Here is a 12,319-nt window from a genome sequence, read left to right as displayed (position 1 = left end):
GTGTGCTCCTCTCTGCTCCCGGCAAGTGGTGTATAATGTGGGGTGGCCCTCCCTCATGTCTTCTAGTTACCTGGCTTTTGGCTTAACTTGACCACACCTTCGGGCTAGGTTTTGGGTGGTTTTCTTTAGTTTTTGGAATTTCCCTGAATGAAGTGTGATCAATTGCTTCACTTGCCATGTGGGGGAGAGGGCCGAGGGCTGCTCCATGGTCCCATTTATCCCGATCAATGCCTGAGGTTGGGGCCAACTGCTTGTCCTGGATGCTTGTCTGGGTGCTTGTCTCCGGCAGAACCCAGAGTGTCTGCCACCCACCCTTCCGCTCCAAAACCACTGAGATCATCTGCGGCGTCCCACAAGGATCCTCCCTTAGCCCAACGCTGTTCAACATCGACATGGCACCTCTCGCCCACGTCGCATGACAGCACAACCTCAACATCATCTCCTAAGTGGAGAAGTGTGGCTCATTGGTTAGAGCGGCAGACTCTGAAGCAGAGATCAGGCCCGGGACCAGGGTTCAAGTCCCGACGCGGCAGGGTCTTGGGCACAATGTCCGCGGACTCAAAAATTCTCGCCTTGGCGCCTACTCTAATCATGGGTCCCACGCTGCAACTCTGGGCAATAGCTTGCTTAATCTTCACAACGGCCCATACAACACTGGGATGCCTGGCTTCACCTTGGGGGTGCTCAGGAGGGGCATCTCACAGGGAGAGCCAGGAAGGGTTCCACAGTGTTATACAGCGCCCGGGACGCCCCGTTGGGGCAGCTGCGCGCTTTACAAAATACACTACATATGCCGACGACACCCAGGTGATCATATCCCTCACCGAAGACCCCCACACCGCCAAAGCCAACCTTCACAGAGGAATGAAGGCCGTCGCCGACTGGATGAAGGACAGCAGACTAAAGCTAAACTCAGACAAGACCTAGGTCCTTATCCTCGGACCCACCGTATCAGCCTGGGACGACTCCTGGTGGTCCACATCGCTAGGCACAGCCCCGGAACCCACCGCCCACGCACGCAACCTAGGTGTCATCCTAGACTCCACCCTCTTCATGACCAAGCAAGTCAACGCCGTCTCTGCATCCTGTTTCAACACCCTCCGGATGCTCCACAGGATCTTCAAATGGATCCCTCCCGACACGAGAAAAACCGTCACCCAGGCCCTCATCACCGGCAGACTCGACTACGGGATCGCCCTATACTCAGGAACAACAACCAAACTTCTGAGACGACTACAACGAATCCAGAATGCCTCGGCACGACTGATCCTCGACGTCCCCCGACACAGCCACATCACACCCCACCTGAGAAGCCTACACTGGCTCCCCATCAACAAGAGAATCACCTTCAAACTCCTCACCCACGCACACAAAGCACTACATAACACCGGACCAACATACCTCAACAACCGGCTCAGCTTCCACACCCCCTCCCGCAACCTCCGCTCTGCCACCCTTGCCCTCACCACAGTCCCTCGCATCCGGAAAACCACCGCCGGCGGAAGATCCTTTTCCTACCTCGCTGCCAAGACCTGGAACGCTCTCCCTACCAGCCTACGACAGACCGAGGACCTGCTGGCCTTCAGAAGACTCCTCAAGACCTGGCTCTTCGATCAGTAGCGCTCCCCCCCCCCCCCCCCCCCCCAGCGCCTTGGGACCCTCACGGGTATGTAGAGCACTTTACAAATGCAGTGATTGATTGATTGATACATGCAAAGTTGGAGCACCGTTAGACCCTATGCTTCGTATGGAGGTGAGTGCAACCTTGCCCTTTGTCTGAAGCTGGAGTGGAGATTCTGCCCCCCCCCCTCTCGGGCAACGCCCCTCCTTCGGCCCACACCCCGCTAAATCTAAGCATACAGGTGGGGCCCGCTGTCCTTAGCTTGTGACTAGGGTCTCTATAGTCATGTGTGGCCTAATGACCTGGGGCCATATGTATCAAGCCTTTTTCGATTCGCAAAGGCCAGAATTCGGCGAATTCCGGCCTTTGCGAATCGCAAAAGGCTGTTTTGCATTTTTTTATATGTATCAAAAAATCTCATCATAAGGAATCGCATAAATTTGCGATTCCTTATTTTGCTATAGCATTTAAGGAATCGCAATTTTGCGATTCCTTAAATGCTATGTATGAAGCATTTTTCTTTAGCGAATTAAGCTTAAGAAATCGCAATTTACCACCAACTTTCAATTGGTGGTAATTTGCGATTTAGTGTAAAAATGCACAAATTGGCATTTTTGAATGTGGCATGTGACGCACATACATGCCCATAGGGCATGTATGTGCGCCATATGCACACACCTGCTGATTTCAGGGGTGCAGCAGGGTGTCCTTGAGACACCCCTGCACCCTTGAAATCAATCTCATTTTGCGATTAGCAAATTGCGAATCGCAAAATGAAATGCATTTCACAATCATTCCTATGGGCCTCCTGGCCCTAAGGAATAAATGAGAAATTATTCCTTATTTGCAAATTCGCAACTTGCGAATTCGAAAATAAGGAAGATTAAAGAATCGCTGAAAAAAAAGCAATTTTTTCATACATACCGTTTTTCGATTTCTCAATAGCGATTCCTTAAAAATCGCTATTTAGAAATCGCAAAACAAAACTATGATACATATGGCCCCTAGTGCTTCTCTTGTCGAATATTGGAAGGGCATGGCAGTGGGCTGCACTTAGGAGATCTCAAAAAACTGCAGAAGAAAAATGAGAATCCATGACTTTTGACCAAATGATTGCAAAAGTCTACCAGTTGACCATGAAAAACCAATACTGCCTCAGCAAATCTGGAATGCCTGGTCAGCCTGGTGACCTCCCCAACAGGATGCTTGAACTTGACCCATACTGGGGCATCGCAGCTTACTGTCTCTTTGTGTGTACTGTAGTGTAGTTCCTAGTTTCCCACTAGGCCCTGCGCATTGGAATAGCATAAACAGTAGTATCGACGTGGAACTGCGGATATTCCAGGCCTCCACTGACTATGCTAAACTTAATTGGGTTGTGTTACCAACTAGCTCAGAGGTCACTGGAAACTTTCTTTTCTGCATAGGAAGTGATCAGCTTCCCTGGCACAGACAAGAAGGGATTCAGTTTTCCAACAACCGTGCAACATGACAACTTTGCTCCTCAGATCAAGAGTCAATCTCTAGGGTCGTGTGAAACAATAGACATGTATTTCACTCAGTCAGTCTAGTGCAGTTTACTTTCACGAGATGTAGAGAATAGAGAGACGGGCGTTTGTCAATAAAGGGTTAACATTTATTGCACAGTCTTTCTTCTCGTACAAGAGAAATGTATTGCCACAATTGCAATGATTGTTATTATAAAAGGTACGTACAGTAAGATAAGTATTGCGAAATAGAACTGTAAAAGCATTGATATGGTTTCTTAGCCATACAATGGTTAAAAGTAATAAAACATATATACAGTCATATATACATTAGGCTAACATACTCAACTGGTGCTTCTAACTAAGCCTACCCCAGTGTGCCTGACCTAAGCCTAACACGTGAAAAGGGGAGTAAGTAAGTAGCTTTAAGTTAAGTTGGTTTTGCCAAGGTTTGTTTCAAGAATTCTCGTCTAAGGGTTTAGTCAACACCATACCTCTGAATAGAATGATGGAGGATTGGTATCTCCTTCAGGGGTCTCTCTCGATATCCCAGTCACCCGCGAGGGTAAACCGGAAGCGCCGGGACTGGATTTCTCTGCACGAGAAAGGCAGCGGCTTTTCTTCAGCGCGTCGAGGAAGGAGGGGGGACAGCGTCCGCGGGCAGCTGGAATCTGCTGGATGTCTTCGCAGAGGGACGGCTGTTCAGCTCCTTAAGCGTACTGCACCATAGGTCGCGCTTTAGCGGCGATAATGGTATCAGCAGCTTCACCACCACAGGATAGCAGGCTGCAGCGACAGAGTGCTAGATTTACCAACACGGGGTCTTGCAGCTCACAGCTCACAGCTCACAGCTCACAGCTCTCATTGCTTAAGGCAACGATGGTAATATTTATACCTGACAGGTGCCGGGTTTGACGCAAGTTTGCTGGACATAAGACGTCAATTAAAGATGTCACTAGGAAGTGATAGTTATCAGTTGCTCATTAGAGTTCCATTACTAATCAAAACATAGCAAGCGGGGATTTCCAGGTTTGCTAAGTTTTTATCTTGTTGAAGAACTCGGAGTGTTATCTAGGAATATCAGATAGTGACTACTGCTCTGTCATTGCACTAATTGGTCGCAAAGGAAGTGGCAGAGGGAACTATGCTGGAATGTGGCTCTGTTCGTGTGAGGCCAGAGATGACTTTTCAGAAAATCGCACTTGAACGGTTATGCCAATATAGGGAATAAATGGATTTATAGCCGAATAGGGGCATAAGGTCACAGTATCGATCAGGAACCTAGATAAACACGCAACACCCACTCCACGGGTTAATGTCCATCAAAATTACTAAAACTAAAGCAATTAGATGCATGTGTAACATTGCCCACCCCAAAATACATAAATGCATTCGAAATAGGCGTACTTGTAATACATGAAATTTAGGTACTGTACGTTTTTTAAAGCATAGTAATCATTCAAAAAATTATTGCGTATGAAATCAATGAACGATTATGCAAAAGGAATTACACATGAAGTATCTCTGACAGAAGAAAGGCGAGATAAATCATCACATTAAAATGCATTGTAATAACATGTGTGCTAGAGGCTGGTGAAGTATTGTTATGTCTCTAGATGTGTTTAGAATAGAAGGGTGAAGCTTCTGTTCTCTAAGAATAGTTTTTACGTTAAGCAAAGAATTGTTCGTGCCAAAAAATGGTCAATATTAAAAAAAAATCCAATTCAAAAGAAAATCTAATGCTTGAACGGGGAACCCTAGAGTTCCAAAGCTGTTTGCAGTTTTTGTTGATCAAAACTGAAGGCCGAATTCAGAGTTCATGGGAACGCTGTGTGTCGGAAAAGCTTCTAAAAGTTATTGTTTCTCTACGGGTCAGAACATCGTATCAGACAGGCTCTCAAAGAATTGGTCTACAAATTCAGGTGATAGTTCAACCAAATTAGATAGCGCTGTAACTTGGCAGGTGTGAGAATGATTGCTGTCATCATATTCGGGAGCAGCAATGCTCACAGAACGTTGTACCTGGATGATGTTGCTTTTGTCACTCGCTCCACTGTTACCACTTGGCTGTAGTACAGGAGTCTCCACAAATGCCGTCATCAGGATTGGTAGCCGCTGGGGACAACACAATGCGTGAGCCGTTATTGGACTGAGCAAAGTATCGACGTCCATTGGTACTGCTGATGGAAGTGAAAGACAGATGTCCAACACGCATAACATCGCCGCAAAGCATACACCGTAGCACAGGTAAAATGCAATTTTGCCATATCGGTCTGAATGAAAGGAACCAGGTCATGTTTAGATCTCTCAGCCTGGCCAATCCAAGGACGTTAGTTATCCTGTCCCGGTAGCGCATTGCTAGGATTGTCTCTTCCATTCCCATGGGAGCTATGTCTGAGCCGAGGCTTGCCATAACGTAGCAGGAGGGTCAAAAATAGAATCCCTGCGACGAGTCCCAAAAATAATGGTATGCCGCCAAAAATGGAGTGCACAAAATTAGGAAAGATTCCCAAAATTGCCTTGAAGGGTGTTAGCAGTCCCGTAAAGACTGTCTTAAATATGCCTGGGATGCTTGTTGCACTAGACATGTTAAGGAGTTGGCTTAACATTTCTACGAAATGCACGGGGCAATTTGTTGATAAAAGGTCATGAATTTCAGTAGCTGTCCTTGCAACTAGAAGATCATACGTCTCTTTAGATGACGTTATAGGCACTGTTGTCTGTAAAAGTACAGATTTAACTTTGCTTAATGTATCAATTCGTATAGAATAGAGATTCAGACGAGGCCAGATGGGAGTCACTATGTCTGGAGGCCCACTCGGGAACAATGCTTGCATACAGCATTTGACCATGGACGTTACTTCTATTAGATAACTTTTCCCTGGCGTGAGGCCACAACATCTGTGATCCGTTCTAAGAATATAACTCCCGTTTGCGAGTTGCATAAAGAAGGGCTCTATCTGAGTTGCAGGTGTGACTAGCTGGTGGCATGAAAGGTTGTTTGAATTTCCATCACATGCTCCGTGTAAATTAATACCCTGACACAAAAGTATACCGCTTAGTGAATGTTTACAGTTCTCACCACTAAGAAATACATTTTTGTCGCTGTCACTATAGCAAGAATGAGTGTATGGTAATTTCCATATAGATTTTACATATCCTTTACCCAATTGTTCATACTGGCCAGCAGGTATGTACTCAAGGCACTTTTTAAATCGGAAAGTTGTTATCGGAATTGTGATAATTCCTTGTATTATCCATTCAATGACAGGACTCTCTGATATTGCCAATGGTAATCTCTCGAGTTTTTCGATGCTCAGGATTGTATAGTCTGCTCCTTTCTGTGCCAAACTGATCTGTTTATCAGTAAGGTTAAAACTGGAAAATAATGACGTTGTGTTAATGAAACGCCAAGGCACATAGCCTGAACGAAGATTTTGCAGCGTCCAGCCTAATTCTATAATAGAGCGTAATTGAGACTGGCCCTGTTGTAACATAAGCAAATCTCTATCTATCACATCAAAGGCAGAGGATACAATATTGTCCAACGAATATATTCTGGAAGACAGAGTCATTAACCCATTGTCTACCACAGAAAGTGATTTCTCCAAATTAATACGATCAATTTCTCGTATTTTTTCAGCAGTTTCAATTTGCTTTACTTTCCAAGCCTCGTTGTAAGCAGCATAGATACTGGTCGCTATGAAACGCTTTTGACGCTGTTTGCGTGGTCCAAGAATGAAGTCGCGCAAATCAGCACCATCTTTTAATAAAGATAAGTGTTGCTTAATTTCAGCCAGTGTGGATGTAGTTAGCCATTCTAGGCAGAGTTTCCCTACACTGTATGTTGTTATAATCCCTGGATGTTGTCTCTGGGAATATCTAGGGTCTAATCTGGTCATTTTTAAACCCTGTGTTTTATTCAGGAATCTATCTTGACAGCTGTTTGTGTCAGTAGGCCAGATTAACCACTTTTTCCAATCAGGATGTGTTCTGTTGAAATGTAAAATTTGTGACACGTCTAACCCAATATCTGCAGTTGCATTTTCTGGTATTGGCTTTGGTATAGACGGTGTTTTAAGGTCTTTGATCTTAGCTAGGCCAAGACAAGATGTTTGGTGTATTGTGTCATTTAAAAACAACATTTGTTCTGGTATCATGCAGGTTCTAAATAGTGCTTCTATGCCTTGCACCTGCCAATCTTTTGTACCCCAAAATGTTTTCGTTTCAATATTATTTTTCCAATAATCAAAACCAAATGTCATCATTTTGTCATAAAATGCTTCTGAATATGTCAATTTAGAATTTGTCAGCATTGTTTTCATTCCTGTTTTATCTAACAGTTTGTAATAAAACGTTTCTGCATTACTGGTGTTAAACCCTGAAAAATATTTGAATTTCTCAAAAAATGCTTTAGAACTGCTTTTAGGAGGTGTAGAACAATGTTCCCATTGGTTATACATAAAAACATTTCTAGGCTGTGCAGATTTATGCAAGTAATGATCCCCATAGTGGGTGTAACAGAATAACTGCTCATAACTAGATGAACCTTGTAAATAATCATGATCTGTGAATCTAGCTGACATTACTAAATCAGACATCATGTCATTAATACTGTTAAAGTCCCAATCATCAGAGAATGTACTAGGTGTCACAAAGTCACTTAAGGAAACCTTTAGTTGATGAGGATACTTCAGGATTTCGACCGGACCATAGATTTCATAGTCTGTTTTCTCCCATACTACCCCACCAGGTATTGGAATTGCTGTGACATTTACTGTTGACAGTTCTCTTTTCTTCACGTGGGATGATCTGTGTGGTTTCAGGACTAAGTTGATGTTCTGACTTGCTGTGTCCATTGTAATATATTTTCCCTCAATGAATTTTCCCAAACACAGTACCATGATGAGCCAAAGCAGGACGAAAAATACACCTAGACCGAACCAGAACTCTAGCCAAGGGGAAACAAGGTAGATTTCCTTCAGTTGATGAAAGAGTTCTGTTGCTTTTTCTTTAAAAGACTTTTTTGTTTCTGGCATCACTTCGGGGTCGTTTTGATCTTCAGAGAAGTTGTCGAAGTTGATGAAATAACCAGAGGCAGTTCTGTCAATTGATGGGATTGTTCTTTCAATCTGTCTCTCGGTAGCACTTTCTGATGCCACATCATTGTAGACTGGTGTTGTTTCTTGACGAACTGTTTCAATCTGTGTTTCAAGAGGCACGAGTTCCATGGCATTATTGCATAGTCCTTCATTGTGCACTGCAGGCTGATCGAATGTGATTAGTCTTTCAGTTTGAACCTCTTGGATTGTTGCAAGTTTGGGTATTCTGTTGTTTCTTGGGAGTCCACTGGGCCTACTGTTGATTATAGGCCACATGCTTGTGGTTTTACCAGATCGATAGACACGACTCTGTTCTCCTTTTTACCAGCAAGGGGCGGTAGCACAACTGATCTTGTTCCGGTGACTGCCAAGACAGGTACTGCTTTTCTGTAAGAAGGCCCAAATTCCTTCTTGACCGCGATCTTTTCTCTGACTAGATCCCCAATCTTTGGAATCCAGACAGGCCTTGCTGGGGCTGTTGCGGGTGGTGCCTCGTCAGTGGGACTTGGCTGTTGTTTTAACTTTATGTTGCTTAATGATTTTCTTGTTTCATTCAGTTCCTGTAAAACAGCCAAACGATCCTTTACATCAAAGTGCTTTGTTTCTTCTTGTACCACTGACATCTGACTATCGAGGTCCTGAACTCGCATTCTAATTCCGAACAATAGTTCGTATGGGCTGAAACCTTTTAGAGAATTTCTTGGCATGTTGTTAAGACTAGTCTGGACACTTATTAAATGTTTGACCCACCCAGCGCCTGAACCTAATACCTTCGCTGTTATAGATTGCTTTATGTCACGGTTTTTTCTTTCTACCACACTATTCCCTTCGGGGTGCGACGGACAAGAATACCGCAACCCAATTCCCATGCTAGCCATGGCCTCCTTATAGGCTCGAGAGCTGAAAGCAGGACCCTGGTCAGAATGGAACGTGGTAATTGCGTATGTGCCGATAAAGACTCGCAAATCTTTTATAACCGTTCTAGCGTCAGCCGAGCGCTGGGGCCACATCCATATGAACCTCGTACAGGAATCCACTGCTACCATGATATATCTATAGTTGCCGTCCCTTTGTAGGGGACCGCAGTGGTCCAGGTAAAAGCATGCAAATGGTTTATCCAAGATGAGAAAAAGTGTCTGCGCTGGTCGTTTTACTGTTGATACTTTTGTCCTTTGGCATATGTCGCATTCTAATACACACTTTTTAGTTTGTATTCTCAAGCGAGGCCACCAATATCTCTGTTTCAATAGTGATATTGTTGCGGATACGCCAGCGTGTGCAGAAGCAAGCCCTTCATGTGCCGCTTTGATAAGTCCTAGTCTGTGTTCCCTGTTTGGAATTACTCTATCCCCCACTCCAGGGATTCGAGCAAAAGGAACATTATTTGTATCCGTTAAGTACAAGTACTTTTCAGGAAAGCCTTTTGGGAGTGTTTTCTTATCATTTTTTACTGACGTACTGACAGCTTGTAGAATATCGCTGTCTATTTTTGTTTGTGACCGAGTTATCGCAGCTACGGAAGCCGTTTGCACAGCTGCCTTCGCGGCTTCATCAGCCAATGAATTCCCTGCAACGTGAACGCCATCACGTTGATGACTCAGTGTATGTATCACGTGAGTCTTTTGTAGTTCTTTCTGTAAAAGAACTACCTGTTCCCAAAGCATTTTATGCTTTATTGTGCCACCTTTTGCATCTTTGAAACCATTTTCCACCCAATTCTGCAAGTATTCATTATAAGATTGTACACAATAAAAAGAATCGCACACTATTAGTGTGGGGAATTCGCGATCGGTATTTTCTAGCGCCATCTTAAATTCTACTAATTCAGCTCGTTGAGCCGAGCAATCTCCTAGAGATTGCGTTTTGGTGACCAGTGGTCTAAATTTTCCTTTGTGCCAGCGACCTTTTACAATCGCGCACGCAGCACTGTAAGCTTGCTTACCCCCAACTGCGGGTTGTGCTGATCCGTCAGTATATATAATACTTCCGTATTCTTCGAGATATTTACAACAAGGGGTGGTGAGGGACAGAGTCTCTGAATTAAACAGAATACTCTCACCCAGTCAAGAGATCAGGGCTAGATCCAACACCGTTTTTTAGCTCACTGCACCATCCCAGTTTCAGAACCTGGCTGTATGCAAATTAGTCTGTTCCTGTCCCAGTGCATGATGGGAACAGGGCAAACCAAACTACAAAAGCCAATTCTTTCACTGGGAAGGAAACAAGCTACCGGGGACCGGTTTCTGGCATTTCAGCCTCTTCGGCCCGGCTTGCTTGAATCCTGATGGTGCAATGAGCAAGGGACTCACATCTGAGTATACCCTTCCACGCTTAGGGTGGACAAAAATATTTACAACAAGGGGTGGTGAGGGACAGAGTCTCTGAATTAAACAGAATACTCTCACCCAGTCAAGAGATCAGGGCTAGATCCAACACCGTTTTTTAGCTCACTGCACCATCCCAGTTTCAGAACCTGGCTGTATGCAAATTAGTCTGTTCCTGTCCCAGTGCATGATGGGAACAGGGCAAACCAAACTACAAAAGCCAATTCTTTCACTGGGAAGGAAACAAGCTACCGGGGACCGGTTTCTGGCATTTCAGCCTCTTCGGCCCGGCTTGCTTGAATCCTGATGGTGCAATGAGCAAGGGACTCACATCTGAGTATACCCTTCCACGCTTAGGGTGGACAAAAATATTTACAACAAGGGGTGGTGAGGGACAGAGTCTCTGAATTAAACAGAATACTCTCACCCAGTCAAGAGATCAGGGCTAGATCCAACACCGTTTTTTAGCTCACTGCACCATCCCAGTTTCAGAACCTGGCTGTATGCAAATTAGTCTGTTCCTGTCCCAGTGCATGATGGGAACAGGGCAAACCAAACTACAAAAGCCAATTCTTTCACTGGGAAGGAAACAAGCTACCGGGGACCGGTTACTGGCATTTCAGCCTCTTCGGCCCGGCTTGCTTGAATCCTGATGGTGCAATGAGCAAGGGACTCACATCTGAGTATACCCTTCCACGCTTAGGGTGGACAAAAATATTTACAACAAGTTCTGAGCTGGGATGGGGCAGTGAGATAAATAACGGTGATGGATCAAGCCCTGATCTTTGGACTGGGTAAGAGTGGTCTGTTTAACTCAGACACTCTGTTCATCACCACCCCCTTTTTGTAAATCGTTTTTGGCCACTATAGGTGTGGCAGGGTATACTCAGACATGAGTCCCTTTCTCACTGCTCCATCAGGATTCAAGCAAGCCGGGCCGAAGAAGGCTGAAATGCCAGAAACCGGTCCCCGGTAGCTTGTCTCCTTTCTGGTGAAGAATTGGCTTGGTAGTTTAGTCTGCCCTGTTCCCATGATGCACTGGGCCAGGGACAGACTGATTTGCATATAGCCAGGTTCTGAGCTGGGATGGGGCAGTGAGATAAATAACGGTGATGGATCAAGCCCTGATCTTTGGACTGGGTAAGAGTGGTCTGTTTAACTCAGACACTCTGTTCATCACCACCCCCTTTTTGTAAATCGTTTTTGGCCACTATAGGTGTGGCAGGGTATACTCAGACATGAGTCCCTTTCTCACTGCTCCATCAGGATTCAAGCAAGCCGGGCCGAAGAAGGCTGAAATGCCAGAAACCGGTCCCCGGTAGCTTGTCTCCTTTCTGGTGAAGAATTGGCTTGGTAGTTTAGTCTGCCCTGTTCCCATGATGCACTGGGCCAGGGACAGACTGATTTGCATATAGCCAGGTTCTGAGCTGGGATGGGGCAGTGAGATAAATAACGGTGATGGATCAAGCCCTGATCTTTGGACTGGGTAAGAGTGGTCTGTTTAACTCAGACACTCTGTTCATCACCACCCCCTTTTTGTAAATCGTTTTTGGCCACTATAGGTGTGGCAGGGTATACTCAGACATGAGTCCCTTTCTCACTGCTCCATCAGGATTCAAGCAAGCCGGGCCGAAGAAGGCTGAAATGCCAGAAACCGGTCCCCGGTAGCTTGTCTCCTTTCTGGTGAAGAATTGGCTTGGTAGTTTAGTCTGCCCTGTTCCCATGATGCACTGGGCCAGGGACAGACTGATTTGCATATAGCCAGGTTCTGAGCTGGGATGGGGC

Source organism: Lissotriton vulgaris, chromosome 1_1 (assembly GCF_964263255.1).
Source record: "Lissotriton vulgaris chromosome 1_1, aLisVul1.2, whole genome shotgun sequence".
Taxonomy (NCBI): domain Eukaryota; kingdom Metazoa; phylum Chordata; class Amphibia; order Caudata; family Salamandridae; genus Lissotriton; species Lissotriton vulgaris.
This window is presented reverse-complemented; position numbering follows the sequence as displayed.